We start from the raw sequence: 17,138 nt of genomic DNA on the forward strand, positions 1-17,138 counted from the left end.
GGTGGCGGCAGGCTGCTTGGGAAGCTGCTGCTCCTTGGATGAGGGTGGGCTGCTCATGAGGCTGCTGCTCCTCAGACAGGGGCAGGCTGCTCCTGAGTTGCTGCTCCTCGGATGGGGGTGGGCTGCTCATGGGGCTGCTGCTCACGCACCAAAAATAATAATAATAATAACAAGATCCTAGGAATAAACTTAACTAAGGAGGTAAAAGACCTATCCTCGGAAAACTATAGGATACTGAAAAAAGAGATAGAGGAAAACATAAACAGATGGAAGAACATACCGTGCTCATGGATTGGTAGAATCAATGTCATTAAAATGTCCATACTACCCAAAGCAATATATAGATTCAATGCACTCCCCCTTAAAATACCAATGGCATATTTCACAGACCTAGAACAAACTCTCCAAAAATTCATCTGGAATTAAAAAAAAAGACTCCAAATAACTGCAGCAATCCTGAGAAAGAAGAACAAAGTAGGAGGGATCTCAATACCAGATATCAAGCTGTATTACAAAGCCACTGTTCTCAAAACTGCCTGGTACTAGCACAAGAACAGACATGTAGATCAATGGAATAGAATAGAGAACCCAGAAATTGACCCAAACCACTATGCTCAATTAATATTTGACAAAGGAGGCAAGAACATACAATGGATTCAAGACAGTCTCTTCAATAAATGGTGTTGGGAAAATTGGACAGATACATGCAAAAAAATGAAACTAGACCACCAACTTACACCATACATAAAAATAAACTCAAAATAAATAAAAGACTTAACCATAAGACGGGAAACCATAAAATTCTTAGAGGAATCCACAGGCAGCAAAATTTCAGACATATGCCAAAGCAATTTCTTCACTGATACAGCTCCTAGGGCAATGGAAACTAGGAGGGTTGGGATAAGGGGGAGAGGTCAACCAAGGATTTGTATGCATGCATATAAGCCTAACCAATGGATACAGACACCAGGGGGGTGAGGGCATGAGTGGGGGGTTGGGGGGGGGCAGTAGGGGGATAAGAACACATATGTAATACCTTAACCAATAAAGAAAAAATATAAAACAAAAAAAATAAGTAACCTCACTCCTTCATTTTCCCACCATAGGCTACAGAGTACTCACATGAAAGACATGGCAGGTGTCCCTTTGATTGTCACTGAAGAACCAATGTTCAAGGATGAAAGTTTTATGTATGGGACCTGCCATGGGAGAAGAGAGTGGATGAGAGGGACAAATCCAGGTGTGGTCTCCCCTCCTACAACACCCAGTGGCAAAGCAGGTTAAACATCTAAGGACAAACTCTGAGGGCCCCCTTCTTCCCACCTCATCACAGTCAGGACTCTGTGTCCGTGAAGAAATGAGAGAATTGTCATTGAAAGCAAGCTTTCAAGAACCAGGCTTCCTGGATTCTAATTTTGCCTCTTACTAGCAGTGAGACCGTAGATCGATTACTTGAATTCTCCTTGTCTTCGTCTCCTCAGTAGAAGGAGGATTATCAGAAATTCCTACTTCAGAGGGAGCTCTCAGTAACAGATGAGCTAATAGATGTAAAACCTTTAACCTGGTCACTGGTATGTATAGCGTCTAAACAGGGATGACCTAGCAGAAGGGAAGGGCCCTTTCTGAAGTACCACCCTCTGATCATTTTCTATCTGAAACTGTAAAGACAAGACAAAACTATAAAAATATAAAAATTCACTCCAATGAAAAACATTTGTTAAAAGAGAGGGCAATGATAATGGAAAAGGAGACGCCTGTGGGTGGGCTATTTATGCATCAGAATTTTCAAGGACATGCATGTTCTTTCAGGAACATGCACAAGTCACTGAGGACACAGCCAGTACCTGCACACAGGTTGGGGGACAGTAATTGAAGAAAATAATTAAAGAAATCTACACATTGTCCATTGGTATCTACTGTTAGCTTTGTCTGGACTGAGGTTGATTTTGTTCCTTCCATCTTCAGGTGATCCATTCTCTGAAACCAATTCCCACAACCACCTTCCCCAGAGAGCCAGGATCTGGTTCACCTTTTGTTGCTGTTGTTGTTGTTAGGACAAAGGAAGGACTGGCTTGGGGAGGAGACCTGAGGCAGGAGCAGGGGTCACTGTGTGCTGACCTAGACAGGAGATCCAGTGCCCCACAGTCAGAGTTCACCTTCCCCCAGGCTTCTTGAGAAGAGGTATCTGAGGACTGAGTCATTCTGCTCTCATTAATGTTCAGGGAGGAGTCCTGGGAAACCCACTCTCCCCAAGACCTCCAGTTCTGCCCATCAGGAGCCACAATGATACACCTGGAAAGACAAAGAGTTACTTAAACAGTTACTACCTGTTAAGCACTGCTTTTGCTGTATCCCTTAAGTTTTAGTATGTCTTCATTTCTATTTTCTCTCAAAGTATTTTCTAATTTCTCTTTTTAATTTCTTCTTTGGTCCATTGGTACTGAGGAGAGTACCAATAGATTATACTTTCCACATACCTGTGAATTCCCTAAAGTACTCTGTTATTTAAATTCATTCCATTGTCATCAGAGAACATATATTGCATACTCTCTATCCTTTTAAATTATCAAGGTTTGTTTTATGGCATAGCATATGGTTTACCCTGGAGAATGTTCCATATGCTCTTGAGAATGTATATTCTGGTGTTCTAATGATATCTGTCAGATCTATTTGGTTTATAATGTTGTTCAAACCTTCTACTTCCTTGTTGACCTGCTGCCTAATTTTTCTATCCATTATTGAAAGTTCCAAAATATTATTGTTGAACAATGTGCACGAATGCATGCACATTGAAAGGAAATTAATTAGAAGAAAGATTCATGCAGTAATTACGTCACTGCAAAAAACTGCATGTCAAAATAGTACATATAATATAGTATTATAAAGTTAAAACATGCATGTGATTGGCACTAGCGAGAGTTTTATATGTATCGCGCATCTGCGAGTCAAGGTTTATTTTTAAACTAGAGGCCCAGTGCACAAAATTCATGCACTGGGGGGGGGGTGTCCCTCAGCCCAGATTGCGAGAGGGCATAGGCCATGTCAAGGGACCCCACCAGTGATGATCAGGGCCCGGGAGGGACGCAAGAGGTTGGCCAGCCAGGGAGGGATCGTGGGAGGGCTCCAGGGCATGTCCGGCCCGTCTCACTCAGTCCCGATCAGCCGGACCCCAGCAGCAAGCTAACCTACTGGTCAGAGGGTCTGCCCCCCTGGTGGTCAGTGCATGTCATAGCGAGCAGTTGAGTAGCCTTAACATATCATTAGCATATTACACTTTGATTGGTTGAACGGATAACTGGATGACCGGACACTTAGCATATTAGTCTTTTATTATATAGGATTGCCAGTGCGCATCATATGTACTGGCTGGTCAGTCGGTGGGACAGTTGATGAATAAATCGTGACGTGGTTCACATTGAATGTCAACAAAAACAACCAAATTCACGACTGACAATGACAGATTGAAACACATGCGTGCGACTGGCGCCAGCAAGAGCTTTATATATATTGTGCATGCGCAAGTCATCAGTTTATTTCTACTTGCCATTGCATGTCATATGCATCAGCCGGTTGGTTGGACTGTCAGTCACTTAGCCTTTTATATATGTAGATTGTGTATTTTCCCCTTCAATTCTGTCAGTAGTTGGTTCATGTATTTTGGGGCCCTTTTGTTATGTGCATGTGTGCTTGTAATTATTATATCTTTCTGATAAATTGATCCTATTATAAAATGTCTCCAGTTACTTTTAGTAACACTTTTTGCTTTAAAATCTATTTTGTCTGATATGAGTATAGCTACTAGAGCTTTCTTGTGGCTGCCGTTTGCATAATATATCTTTTTCACTTTCAATCTACCCATATCTCCTATAGATAAAAATGAGTAAGGTATGTCTCCTGTAGACAGCATATTATTGAATCTTGAGGGTTTTTGTTTTCTGACAATCTTTTCCTTTTGATTGGACTGTTTAATCCATTCACTTTTAACGTTAGTATTGATATATTTAGATTTACATCATTTCACTTATTTTCTATGTGTCTCATGCTTTTTTTGCACTTCTATTTTTCCTTTACTGCTTTCTTTTACATTAAGTGAATATTTTCCAAAGTAGCATTTAAATTTCCTTACTAATTTTATTTCATTAATTTTTTGTTATTTCCTTAGGTCTTATCATATACATCTTAAATAATCAGAATGATCTTCAGATTTATACTAACTTAATTCCAGGGAATACAGAAAAATTGCTCCTATAAAGAGAGACTACCTTACCTATTTTGTTGTATTATTGTTATACACATTAAATCTATAAATATTACCATGAATTCATTGTTATAATTATTACTTTATATATTTTATGTCTTTTAAAGTGGCTGACAGAAAAAATAAGAGAATATATACTTACAGCTTTTGTTATATTAACCTTATCACTTCTGGTTCTCTTTATTTGTTCTAGTTTCAAGTTACCCACTGGAGTCATCTCCGTAGCTAGATACAGCTTTGCTCCAACATACTTTCTTTGTGCTATTAATGGTAATTATAAACAATTCTGTATGTTATAGGCCCAACAAAATGTATATGTATGTTTGTATACATTTATTTATTTAATCCTCACCAGAGGACATGCTTAGAGAGAAAAAGGGAGAGAGAGAAACATTGATGTGAGAAAGAAACATCAATGGGTTACCTTCAATACATGCCCCAACCAGAGATCGAACCCGCAACCCAGGTATGGGCCCTGATCAGGAATTGAAACAGCAACCTTTCGATGCACAGGACAACACTCAACCAACTGAGCCACTCCGGCCAGGCAATACCATTGTTTCTTAAAATAATATTTTGGCTTCTTTCTTGTTCCTCTCCTTTTGGCATTCCCATCACATGTATGTTGTTTTTCTTAATGGTGTCCTGCATTTCTCTGGGGCTCTGTTCATTTATGTCTATTAATTTCCTTTCCATGCTTTAGATTGCATAATATCTATTGACAAGTGTGCTAATTCTTTCTTCTGTCAGTTCAAATCTACTACTGAGCCTCTCTAGTGAATTTTTCATTTCAGTTATGGTACATTCCAGCTCCAGATTTCATTTGCTTCTATTTTATGCCTAACTTTTTCATATTTGCAATTTGACAAGTCATTATTATACCTTTCTTTTATTTTTAAATCATTATTACTTTTAGTTGTTTGAACATATTTATAGTGACTACTTTGAAAGCTGTTTGTTGCCTTCTTTTTTCCAGTGTAGGGAGGATAATTTCCTGCCTTACTGAACCCATACCACGTCTCCTTCATAACCAGCACTGTCCAATAGAATATTTGAAAGTTCTAGATAGACATGTACTATTTCTGCACTGTCTAATATGATAGACAGTAGCCAAATGTGGCTATTGAGCACTTAAAATGTGGATAGTGTAACTGTGGAACTATATTTTAAACTTTTATTTTAATTAATTTAAATTTAAGTAGCCACCTGTGATTCATGGCTATCTTCTTGGACAATGCTGTTCTAGACCAAGCTCAGAGAACCCAGCTCTCTAGAATCCCCTATTTAAGTGTTCCTGAACCTGCTTCCAGTTACCTGTGTGGGTCTCTCCCCAGTCAATCTTGCACCCTATAACCAAAGTAGGTCATGCTGGTGTGCATACCTGTAGGCCCAAGGAGTGGACAATAAATGATTTTGGGAGATGGATCAAGCTCCAACATGCAAATTAGTGTGTCCACATATATGCATGGATGACTCCTAAAGGGTTCAATATGTAGATAGAAATGGGAAGAGAAGGGTATGGTCCAGGACCCACAAATGTAGGAATGGTTTGACTGGCAAATCCATTTCTTACTGATGTGGTGGCTACATGTGTGTGATTTAAAATATCCCCACTATCAGGATAGAGTCCAATCTCTGCTCATGACATAGAAAGTCTTGTACAGTCTTCTGACCATCTCTCTGACATAATCTCCTGCCATCCTCTGTCTCAATGTCAGCTCCAGCCACATTGACCTTGTTGTTTGAGCTAGCAGGCCAAGTTGCAGAGGAGTATGTTGGAGGGGGCTTGATTTGCCCTGCATTTAAAGCCATTTTTATTAGCAAATTACAGAAATGTCTGTGATGGAGAAGTGAGTGAAGTGATGGGAGTTGGAGTGGACAGCTAGTATCAGAAACAATGAGGCAATTGCGGCCTCCCAGAAGTAAGGAGGGAAGTGTCTGCTTATATAAGAAAGCTGGAGGCAGTTCTGAAGAGTTGTGGTTGAAGGAACCATCAATCAGGTACCCTGAACAGGTGGAAGCTGGGGCTACTCTCTGAGGAAGGCTGTGCTCAGAGCTCCAGTTACCAGCATAGAGAATTCATCTACCAAAGATGATGCCAGAGGGGAGGGAATGGAGAAGGCAGAGGCCTGAGTCAGCGGAAAAAGTGATTCCAGAGCACCTGAGGTGACTGCAGAGCCACTAGAAGGGGAGCTGGAGAGCAGTAGTAATATCTAACTCAGTGGTTCTCAAAGTGGGGTCCCCTAGACTAGCATCAGCTTGACCGTGGAACTTGTTAGAAATTCAGATTCCCCGCTTTCTTTCATGAGAAGCAGAAATGGGGGGAGGGGGGAGACAGGGAGGTCCCAGAGGTGATTCTAAGGTTATTCTAATATCCAACAAAGGTTGGGAACCCTGGATCTAACTTTAATGAACATGGACTATGTGCCACACATTATTCTGAGTGATTCACCTTGCTAAAGTCATTGGTCCAAATATCATAGAAAATACATCATTTTACAGATGGGAAATGTTAAGCAGGATAATTTAAGCAACTTACCTAAAATCAGAGAGCCAGACAGAGGTAGAGATGAAAAGTGAACCTCAAGCTTGTGCTTTTATCTGCTGCAGTGATGCTCCGACTTTAGCACATAGCCCAGCAACGCTTCTTAAAACAGACTTGCTAGAACCTATTCTGAATTTGTGATTCACTAAAGCGGGGTCCAAGAATTTGCATTTCTCACAAGGCCCCAGGTGATGCTGATGTTCCTGGTCCAGATTCCACATATGAGAACCACTGTACTATGTTATACTGTCTTTTCCACATGAGGAATTAGTCCAGCAAATGGGAATGTTGATGGGTTAGTCCAGCAAATGGGAATGTTGATGGGTCTGGGTTTTTCTGTTTTGTTTGTTTTTTTTCAGAAAGTCCATGTGTATAGATACCTTCTAGCTGCAAATGACAGAAAACCCAACTGAACCTGACTTAAGGGAAAGATATATTTGTAAGCTCATCTGTTGAAACAGGTAAGTTTCTCTTCAGGCACAGCTGGACCCAGGGTTGAGGAGGTAGAAGGAATTCTTTTAGTCTCTTCATTTCTCAACTCTGCCTTCCTTTCTGTATTGTCTTCGCTGTCAGGCAAGCTTGCCCCTCACAGTAGCGCCTTAGCAGGTTTGACATTAGATTCTACCTTTCCTTACTATCTCAGCATAAGCCCACCCGGGCTCTCATTGGCCAGGCCCCTTGGGTCACAGTATCATTTCTGAACAATCATTGTGGTCAGTGAGATGGAAGATTCTCATTAGTCATGCCTGGGTTATGGGCTAGCCTAGAGAGTCAGCAGGTGGATTCAGAGCAACACCAGACCAAAAGTGTGTGTGTGTGAGAGGGGAGGGGGGTGGGGAGGATTGGGATGCTGTAACCAATAAATGGAATAGATGTTGGAAAGGCCAATAAAATTCATGTTCACTACACCACCCTCAAAGGACAGAGCCCCAGAAACCAAAACGTATACCCACTCATTAAAATCGCATAAGATGGGCTCAAGATTAGCAATCATGTTAAAAGAAAAAACCTGGAGGTTGATGTATTTTATTATCTCCTTTACATACAGTAAAGAATCAGGCAAAAATAATCAATGTGCTAGCAGTTAGCACAGTGGTTACCCCTGGAGTATGGGGTGTACCAGTATCTATTGCAGCATAAGAAACCTCTCTAAATTTACTGACATATAACAATAACTATGTTGTAGCCAGTTTGGCTTAGTGGATAGAGCGTTGGCCTGGTGACTGAAGGGCACATGCCGGGGTTGCAGGCTCAATCCCCAGTAGGGGGGGCGTGCAGGAGGCAGCCGAACAAGGATTCTTTCTTATCATTGATGTTTCGATCTCTCTCTCCCTCTCCCTTCCTCTCTGAAATCAATAAAAATATATTAAATAAATAAATAAAACAATGATAATTAAACACTATTATCACTCAAGTTTCTGGAATTTGGGTGAGCTCAGACAGATGATTTCCTCTTGGACTTTCTCATGCAGTTAGATCAGATGGTGGCTGGAGCTGGGATCATCTTGAAGGCTTCCTCAGTCACATCTGGCAGTTGATTCTGGCTATTGGCCAAAATGCTCATCCATTAACTATACACATGGTCAGGGCTTCCTCACAGCACAGCAGCTGAGTTCCAAAGGTGAGCATTTCCAGGAAAAACAGGCAGAAGCCATATTGTCTTTTGTGACTCAGCTTTGGATGTCACTTTTGCTATACTGCCCGGGATCAAGAGGAGTGGTCACAAACTCCCATCTTTTTTTTTTTTTTTTTAATCCTCACTCCAGGATATTTTTTTCATTGATTTTTAGAGTAGAAGGGAGGGGTGAGGGGGAGGGGGAGAGGAGAGAAAAACATGGATGTGAGAGAAACACATCTTGGTTGCCTCCACACACACCCCGACTGGGGTTGGGGAACAAACCCTCAACCCCAGTACATGCCTTTGAATGGAAGTCGAACCCCAGACTCTTGGTTGGGTGGGCCAACACTCTAATCACTGAGCCACACCAGCCAGGGACAGACTCCATCTTTTGATGTGAGAGTGCCATGAAGAAGAGCATGTGGAATGGGAGACAGTCATTTTTGGAAACTATAATATGCCACAGGGAGGTAATGACTGGGAGGGGGCATAAAGAGGACTTTGGGGCTACTAATGCTCTGTTTCTTTATCCGGATGCTGCTTACAACCAGTTGCACAATGTTTTAAACCATTCCACAATGTCATTTCTGGGATCTCTGCACAGGCAGGCCCAGACTTATTTTTCCTTCACATCTTAGCTTTACTATCCTCTCTTCCAGAAAACCACTCATTACACCCCACACTCCCTCAGGACCTTGGGGAAGGCATACTGTCCTGTTTATGAGCCCCCCACCACTCCAGATCAGAAGTCCTCAAACCTTTTTGACCACATACACCATACTATATATATAAAACCTTAATATGCAAATAGACTGAACGGCGGAACAACCGAACCGGTTGCTATGATGTGCGCTGACCAACAGGGGGCACGCGTGGAACATGGCAGGTGTCAGCAGCAGCGGGATGGTGGAGCAGGTGAGCGGGGGTGCCAGACCAAGGCGGGGTGCAGCTTGCTGTCATTGGGGCAAGCCACTGGTGATAACTGAAAATTCTTTGCTCCTGCGCACCACGGTCCTGCCCGGCACTCACACCGGCTGCCGGCATTGGCCCTGCTTGCACCCGCAGCCAGCACCGGAGCTGCTACTCACACCCACTGCCAGCATCCATTGCCAGTCCCGATCGCTTGGTGCCGTTAGCAGGTGCGAGTGGCAGCTGCCAGCCCTGATCGCCCCTGAGTGCTTCTCCACCTTCCCCTGCTCCCGAGGGGCGATTGGGGCAGCAGCTGCTGCTCACACCCACTGACGGCGCTGGCCCTGCTCGCACCCGCTGCTGGCGCCGGTCCCAATCGCTCTGCACTGTCAGCAGGTGAAAACGGGGCCAGTGCTGTCAGCACATGGGAGCAGTGGCAGCGGGAGCAGGACTGCTGGCTGAGAGGGGACCGGGGGCCGTGGCGGGGGGGGGGGGGCATAACAGGAGGGGCCAGGTGGGGGCACAGAGGATGGGCCGAGACCCGCCCCTGTGCACACCGGCAGCCTCGTGGCCCCACAGTTCCTTTCAAGGTGCACAAATTTGTGCACTGGGCCTCTAGTCCTATATAATAAAAACCTAATATGCTAAGTGTCCAGTAGGCCGTTCAACCAATCAAAGCGTAATATACTAATGATATGCTAAGGCAGCTGAACTGCTCACTATAACATGCACTGACCACCAGGGGGCAGACAGTGGACCAGTCGTTAGGATGTGCACTGACCACCAGGGGGCAGATGCTCTGACCAGTAGGTTAGCTTGCTGCTGGGGTCCGGCCAATCAGGACTGAGACCAGCCAGACACACCCTAGAGCCCTCCCACGGTCCCACCCCAGCTGGCCAACCTCCCGCATCCCTCCTCGGCCCAGATCATGCACCAGTGAAGTCCCTTGGCCTGGCCTGTGCCCTCTCACAACCTGGGACCCCTTGGGGGATGTCAGAGAGCCGGTTTTGGCCTGATCCCACAGACCAGGCCGAGGGACCCCAATGGTGCATGAATTTGTACACTGGGCCTTTAGTAATTTTATAAGTTACATCTTCAGTATATGTAGATGTGCGTGTAATTGATGAGTTGCACTGTATTAATATGGACGATATAAAAATGCACAAAAAATAGAAATGCGGTTCTTGGAGAGGAGGATCCAAGATGGCGGCGTAGGTAAACACCTAAACTGCTGCCTCACACAACAATTTCAAAACTACAACTAAAAGACAAAACGTCTATCACCCAGAACCACGGGAAAGCTGGCTGAGTGGAAGTTCTACAACTAGAAGGAAAGAGCAAACAGCATTGAGAGGTGCACAAGTGCTGAAAAGCTGAGGTACGGAAGCGCGTGAATTGGGCTGGTGACGGGTGTCTGGGAGCGCTGCTTTTTCAACCCGAAGGGAGACAAGCTCCCGATTACTCCAAACTCCAGTTTCTGGGGAGACACGGGGGACCCAAACTCCTACGGGGAAAAGCTGGACTGTCTGCCGTGGGGTCAGAAAGTGAGGGTGGCTTGCTTGCAGGGCTGCGCGTAAGAATAACTGTTTACTGTGCTGGGGCGCGGGACGCAGGACGCAGTTGGAGAAGCAGAGCCGGCTTACTGGCAGCCATCGCTGTTTGCCACGCCCTAGTCTAGTAACGCCCTGAGACCCTGCCCCGCACAATCTACAAACCCACCCAAGCTCTAAGCAGTGGCTTTAGCATATGAATGGCCTGCCCTAGCGCAGCTTAACCTAGCAAACTTGCAGCCCAGGTCAGACAGCTCCAAAACCTCCAAACCCCAAGCAAAGAGGAGAAAACTGTAGTTCTCTCTGTAGCGCCTGCTGGGTGGCCTCAGACAGTAGCTGACCTACACCCCATTGGAGATCCAGAAGCCAGTGTACCTAGTGGTCAGAGTGAGACACCAGATTTCAACTCCTCACATTCATAAGTGACACATTCAAGAGGCAGACTCAGTGAGCACCAAAGCCCCACTGAAACAAGTCCTGCACCATAAGCGTGCCTCCAGCACAGCAGTTCTTCTATTATAGACACAGCGGGTCCTCACAGCCAATTGGCCTGGAGGTCAATTCCTCCCAGTGTACCAACAGCAATCAAGGCTTAACTACACCAAGACTTTGCACTCAGCCCACAAAGGGGTGTACCAAAGGCGTCCACCTCAGGTGATCGGGGAGGCTGAGCTACTGGCCCCTATAGGTCACCTACCACACAAAGCCACTCCATCAACACAGGGAAGCAGCAAAATGCGGAGACAAAGAAACATGTCACGAATAAAAGAAATGGAGGAAAGCAAACTACTGGACGACATAGAGTTCAGAACCACATTTATAAGGTTACTCAAGAATCTTCTAAAAACCGCTGAGGAACTTAATGAGACCTTTAAGGATCTTAATTAGAATGCCAAAAAATTAGAAAAGGACCAGTCAGAAATTAAGCATACACTGTCTAAAATAAAGAATATACAGAAACTCAACTGTAGACCAATGTACCCCAAGAATCAAACCAAAGATCTGAAATATGAGGAAACAAAAAACACCCAACCAGAAAAACAGAAAGGAAAAAGAATCCAAAAATATGAAGATAGTGTAAGGAGCCTCTGGGACAACTTTAAGCGTACCAACATCCGAATTTTTGGGGTGCCAGAAGAAGAGAGAAAGCAAAATATTGAAAACCTATTAGAAGAAATAATGACAGAAAACTTTCCCTACCTGGTGAAAGAAATAGACTTACAAGTTTCAGGAAGCACACAGAACCCCATACAAGAGGAATCCAAAGAGGACCATACCAAGACACATCATAATTAAAATGCCAAGGGCAAAAGACAAAGAGAGACTCTTGAAAGCAGCAAGAGAAAAACGGTTAGTTACCTACAAGGGAGCACCCATACGACTGTCAGCTGATTTCTCGGCAGAAACTATGCAGGCCAGAAGGGAGTGGCAAGAAATATTCAAAGTGATGAACAGCAAGAACCTACAACCAAGATTACTCTACCCAGCAAAGCTATCATTCAGAGTTGAAGGTCAGATAAAGAGCTTCACAGACAAGAAAAAGCTAAAGGAGTTCATCACCACCAAACCAGGATTACATGAAATGCTGAAGGGCATTCTTTAAGAAGAGGAAGAAAAAGAAAAAGGTAAAGATAAAAATTATGAACAACAAAATGACATCAAATACATACCTACCAACAAGTGAATCTAAAAATCAAGTGAATAAAAAATCTGAAGAACAGAATGGACTGGTGAATATAATAGAATCAGGGACATAGAAAGGGAGTGGACTGACAATTCTCAGCGGGAAGGGGGTGTGAGGGATGCGGGAAGAGATTGGACAAATATCTTACACCAATGGATGAAGACAGTGGCGGGGGGTAAGGGCATGTGGTGGGTGGGGAATCAGGTGGAGGGGAGCTATGGGGGAAAAAAAGAGGAACACCTGTAATAATCTGAACAATAAAGATTCATTAAAAAGAAATAGAAATGCTTAAAAGATTATATAAAAGTGGTTATATATTAACTTTCTTCTTTTATTCTTGACACTAGTACAGATATTCCCTATTTCCCCCCTTTTACCCACCTTCATCCAGCCCCCACCCCCTTCCCTCTGGCCATCACCACACTGTGTTTGTGGGCTATACATGTATGTTCCTTGGCTATCTTTTCCTACACCTGAAAGATTTGTCTTGAAAACCTTTAGAGAAACAGAACCCTATTATTGGACCATAACTGTGACTGTGAGTTCCACAAAAAAAAAGTGATAAGCTGTTTTCAGTGACAGGTCACTGAGCTGGATATGACATTTATTCACCTAAACATAAGATTTCTGCACTTTATAGTATGTATTATGCTCCAGTAAAAAAGTTTACGTAATAAAAAGGTAAACTTTTCAAAGCTGAAGGATGTTGGGAAAAGTCAGGCTAGAGTGAAGGGGCATGAAACGTAAGCCACCTCTGGCCCCTCCAACCGAAGACTTGATGCCAGATGAAGGTTCCAACTGAGAGCCCTGGAGAGTGGGTGGCACCATGAAGAGAGGGGGAAGCAAGAAAAGAAGGGGCTTGACGCCAGGCAGTTCTTGGTGATGAGGTATAACTGACAGTAAAAAGTCCATGTAAATAGACACTTGGAATGGCACACATGCTGCTCCTCCCTTCAAGGGATGATTGGCTTGCCCTCTCCTTGAATCTAGGTCAGCCTTGCAATTTACTTGACCAAACAGAATGCAGAAAAAGTGGCGTTCTAGGGCTTCTGAAGCTTGGACACCCTCTCTCAAAACCCAGTCACCATGCTGAGAGAAGCCCAAGGCCACAGCCAGTACCAACTGCCAGTCATGTGAGCAAGCCATCTTGACACCAAGCCAGTCGGGCCTTCAGACTGAAGACCCAGCTGATATCCAACTGCAATGACATGAGTGTCCTTAAGCAAGAACTTGCCAGCTGAGCCCCATCACCCATAGAACCACAAGAAATAGTAAGTTGCTGTTTTAAGCCACTAAGATTACGGGTGACTTATTATGTAGCAGTAGATAACAGCCACCATGGGATGCCTTCAATGGCTTCTTAAGGTGAATCTACAAAACTTTTCTCTTGATCTTACATGTGACCGCAATGTTGGAATTCCTTGAAGGTGATGGGTGGAAACAGAAGTGTGTCTCAACACAGGAGGCATGTGTGATAGCAAGATCAAACACGATGATCTAGGGTCATTCAATTAAATGGAGGATCTCAAACCACCTCACATGGATGTTGTGAAGATTCAGAGAAGGGCCTAGCAGATATTGGGTTCTCCCTAAAACAGTTAGTGGTAACTCACCATGTGGGTCACTAGTTAAGATGTGTTTGGCTGCACATAAGAGGACTCAAATCAAAAGGGCTTGAATAGAGAGAGAAATCAAGATGGTGGCATAGGTAAACACCTAAACTGTTGCCTCGCACAACAATTTCAAAACTACAACTAAAAGATTAAACGGACATCATTCAGAACCACAGGAAGGCTGGCTGAGTGGAAATTCTACAACTAGAAGGAAAGAGAAAAGCACACTGAGACTCAGAGGATCTGCAGGAGGCAGAGGTACTGAGATGCGCACGTGAAGAGGACTGGCAACTGAGTGCGTGGCTGGCTTTCTCAAGTGGGAGGGAGACAAAAGCTCCCGACTGCGCTGAACTCCAATTCCGGGCAAGACTCTGGGGACCCAGACTCATATGGGGTGAAACTGGACTGTCAGGAAAGAGAAAAGCACACTGAGACTCAGAGCAACTGTGGAAGGCAGAGGTACCGAGGTGCGCGCGCAGAGAGGGTGGGCAACTGAATATGCGGCTGGCTTTCTCAAGCAGGAGGGAGACAAAAGCTCCTGACTGCGCTGAACTCCAGTTCCAGGCGAGACTCTGGGGACCCAGACTCATTCGGGGAGAAACAGAACTGTCTGGCAGCGGGCGGAACTCAAGGGTGGCTTTCTCTCAGAGGTGCTTGCAGCGATTACCACGGGACACTGAGACACAGGGGCCTATTAGGGCAGGGCTGATGGGAAACCAATGCTGTCTGCTCCGCCCTGACACTCTGCTCCATCCAAGCTGAGCACAGAGGCTTTTGGAGGTCTTGTCTCATAAGGGTGTCCCCAGCACAGAAGTTCTCCCATTGTAGACACAGCTGATCCTCACAGCCAACTGGCCTGCAGGTCAATTCCTCCCAGTGATACCACCAACAATCAAGACTTAACTACAACAAGACTGTGCACACAGCCCACAAAGGGGTGCACCAAGGGTGTCCACCTCAGGTAACTGGGGAGGCTGAGCCACTGGGCCCTACAGGACACCTAGCACACAAAGCTACTCTACCAATGCAGGGAAGCAGCGAAAATGCGGAGACAAAGAAACAGATCACAAATGAAAGAAATGGAGTAAAGCAAACGACTGGATATAGAGTTCAAAACCACGGTTATAAGGTTTTTCAAGAATTTTCTAGAAAAGGCTGATAAATTTAGCGAGACCCTCGAGGATATGAAAAAGGACCAACTAGAAATTAAGCATACACTGACTGAAATAAAAAATATTATACAGAGATCTAACAGCAGACTAGAGGATCACAAGAATCAAGTCAAAGATCTGAATTACAAAGAAGCAAAAAACACTCAGCCGGAAAAGCAAAAAGAAAAAAGAATCCAAAAATATGAAGATAGTGTAAGGAGCCTCTGGGACAACTTCAAGCGTATCAACATCCGAATTATGGGGGTGCCAGAAGAAGAGAGAGAGCAAGATACTGAAAACCTATTTGAAGAAATATTGACAGAAAACTTCCCCCACCTGGTGAAAGAAGTCCAGGAAGTGCACCGAACCCCAAACAAAAGGAATCCAAAGAGGACCACACCAAGACACATCATAATTAAAATGCCAAGAGCAAAAGACAAAGAGAGAATATTAAAAGCAGCAAGAGAAAAACAGTTAGTTACCTACAAGGGAGCACCCATATGACTGTCAGCTGATTTCTCAACAGAAACTATGCAGGCCAGACGGGAGTGGCAAGAAATATTCAAAGTGATGAATAGCAAGAACCTACAACCAAGATTACTCTATCCAGCAAAGCTATCATTCAGAATTGAAGGGCAGATAAAGAGCTTCACAGATAAGGAAAAGCTAAAGGAGTTCATCACCACCAAACCAGTATTATATGAAATGCTGAAAGGTATTCTTTAAGAAGAGAAAGAAGAAAAAGGTAAAGATAAAAATTATTAACAACAAATACATATCTATCAACAAGTGAATCTAAAAATCAAGTGAATTAAAAATCTGATGAACAGAATAAACTGGTGAATAAAATAGAATCAGGGGCATAGAAAGGGAGTGGACTGACAATTCTCGGGGGGAAAGGCGTGTGGGGGTGTGGGAAGAGACTGTACAAAATCGTACACCTATGGATGATGACAGTGGGGGGGGGGCGGTAAAGGCAGAGGGTGGGGTGGGAACCGGGTGAAGGGGAGCTATGGGGGAAAAAAGAGGAACAACTGTAATAATCTGAACAATAAAGATTTATTAAATTTAAAAAATGGGCTTGAATAAAAAGGAAATGCATTATTTTCCAGGGTTGTTAAATTCAAACACTGAAATAATTTTAAATTACCTATATATATATAAGAGGCTAATATGCCAAAAGTGTCCCCCCGGGAGTTTGACCGGGAGTTCAATCACTCGCTATGACATGCACTGACCACCAGGGGGTGGCACAGAATGAAGTAAGGCCCCGGTTGGCAGCTGGCAGCTGGGGAAGGCAGGCCCCAGCTGGCAGCTGGGGAAGGCAGGCCCCAGCTGGCAGCCAAAGGGCCTGATCGGACCTGATTGCCAGCTAGGCGTAAGGACCCTACCCATGCATGAATTTTGTACACTGGGCCTCTAGTATTCAATAAAAGTTTTCTTAAAAATACATATGCTTGCCGAAACCGGTTTGGCTCAGTGGATAGAGCGTCGGCCTGCGGACTGAAAGGACCCGGGTTCGATTCCGATCAAGGGCATGTACCTTGGTTGCGGGCACATCCTCGGTGGGAGGTGTGCAGGAGGCAGCTGATCGATGTTTCTCTCTCATCGATGTTTCTAGCTCTCTATCCCTCTCCCTTCCTCTCTGTGAAATATCAATAAAATATATTAAAAAAAAATACATATGCTTATTGAGTGCCAACTAATTGTCAGGCACAGTTCTAGGATCTGGAGATATAGCAAAGAAAGCAAAGTCCTGTAGGTGGCTCAGTGACATCAAGAATTTAGGTCCTTTTCCTTTCCGCCCTGT

At 44.1% G+C, this 17,138-nt stretch overlaps 2 long non-coding RNA genes across 2 annotated transcripts in view; both read right to left on the reverse strand.

Annotated features, from left to right (window-relative positions):
- Positions 1–2,256, reverse strand: LOC308236197. The gene is made up of 3 exons (XR_013959246.1): positions 2,119–2,256; positions 1,123–1,199; positions 1–137 (listed from the first exon to the last, which is right to left on the reverse strand). It is a non-coding gene; the product is annotated as an uncharacterized lncRNA (long non-coding RNA).
- The window catches only part of LOC308236198, a 27,286-nt gene continuing 12,403 nt past the window's right edge, over positions 2,256–17,138 (reverse strand). Inside the window, exon 3 of the long non-coding RNA XR_013959247.1 lies at positions 2,256–2,292. This is a non-coding gene — a long non-coding RNA (uncharacterized lncRNA). The remainder of the gene's footprint in view (positions 2,293–17,138) is intronic.

This window comes from Plecotus auritus (genome assembly GCF_963455305.1).
Source record: "Plecotus auritus genome assembly, chromosome: 10".
Lineage (NCBI taxonomy): Eukaryota > Metazoa > Chordata > Mammalia > Chiroptera > Vespertilionidae > Plecotus > Plecotus auritus.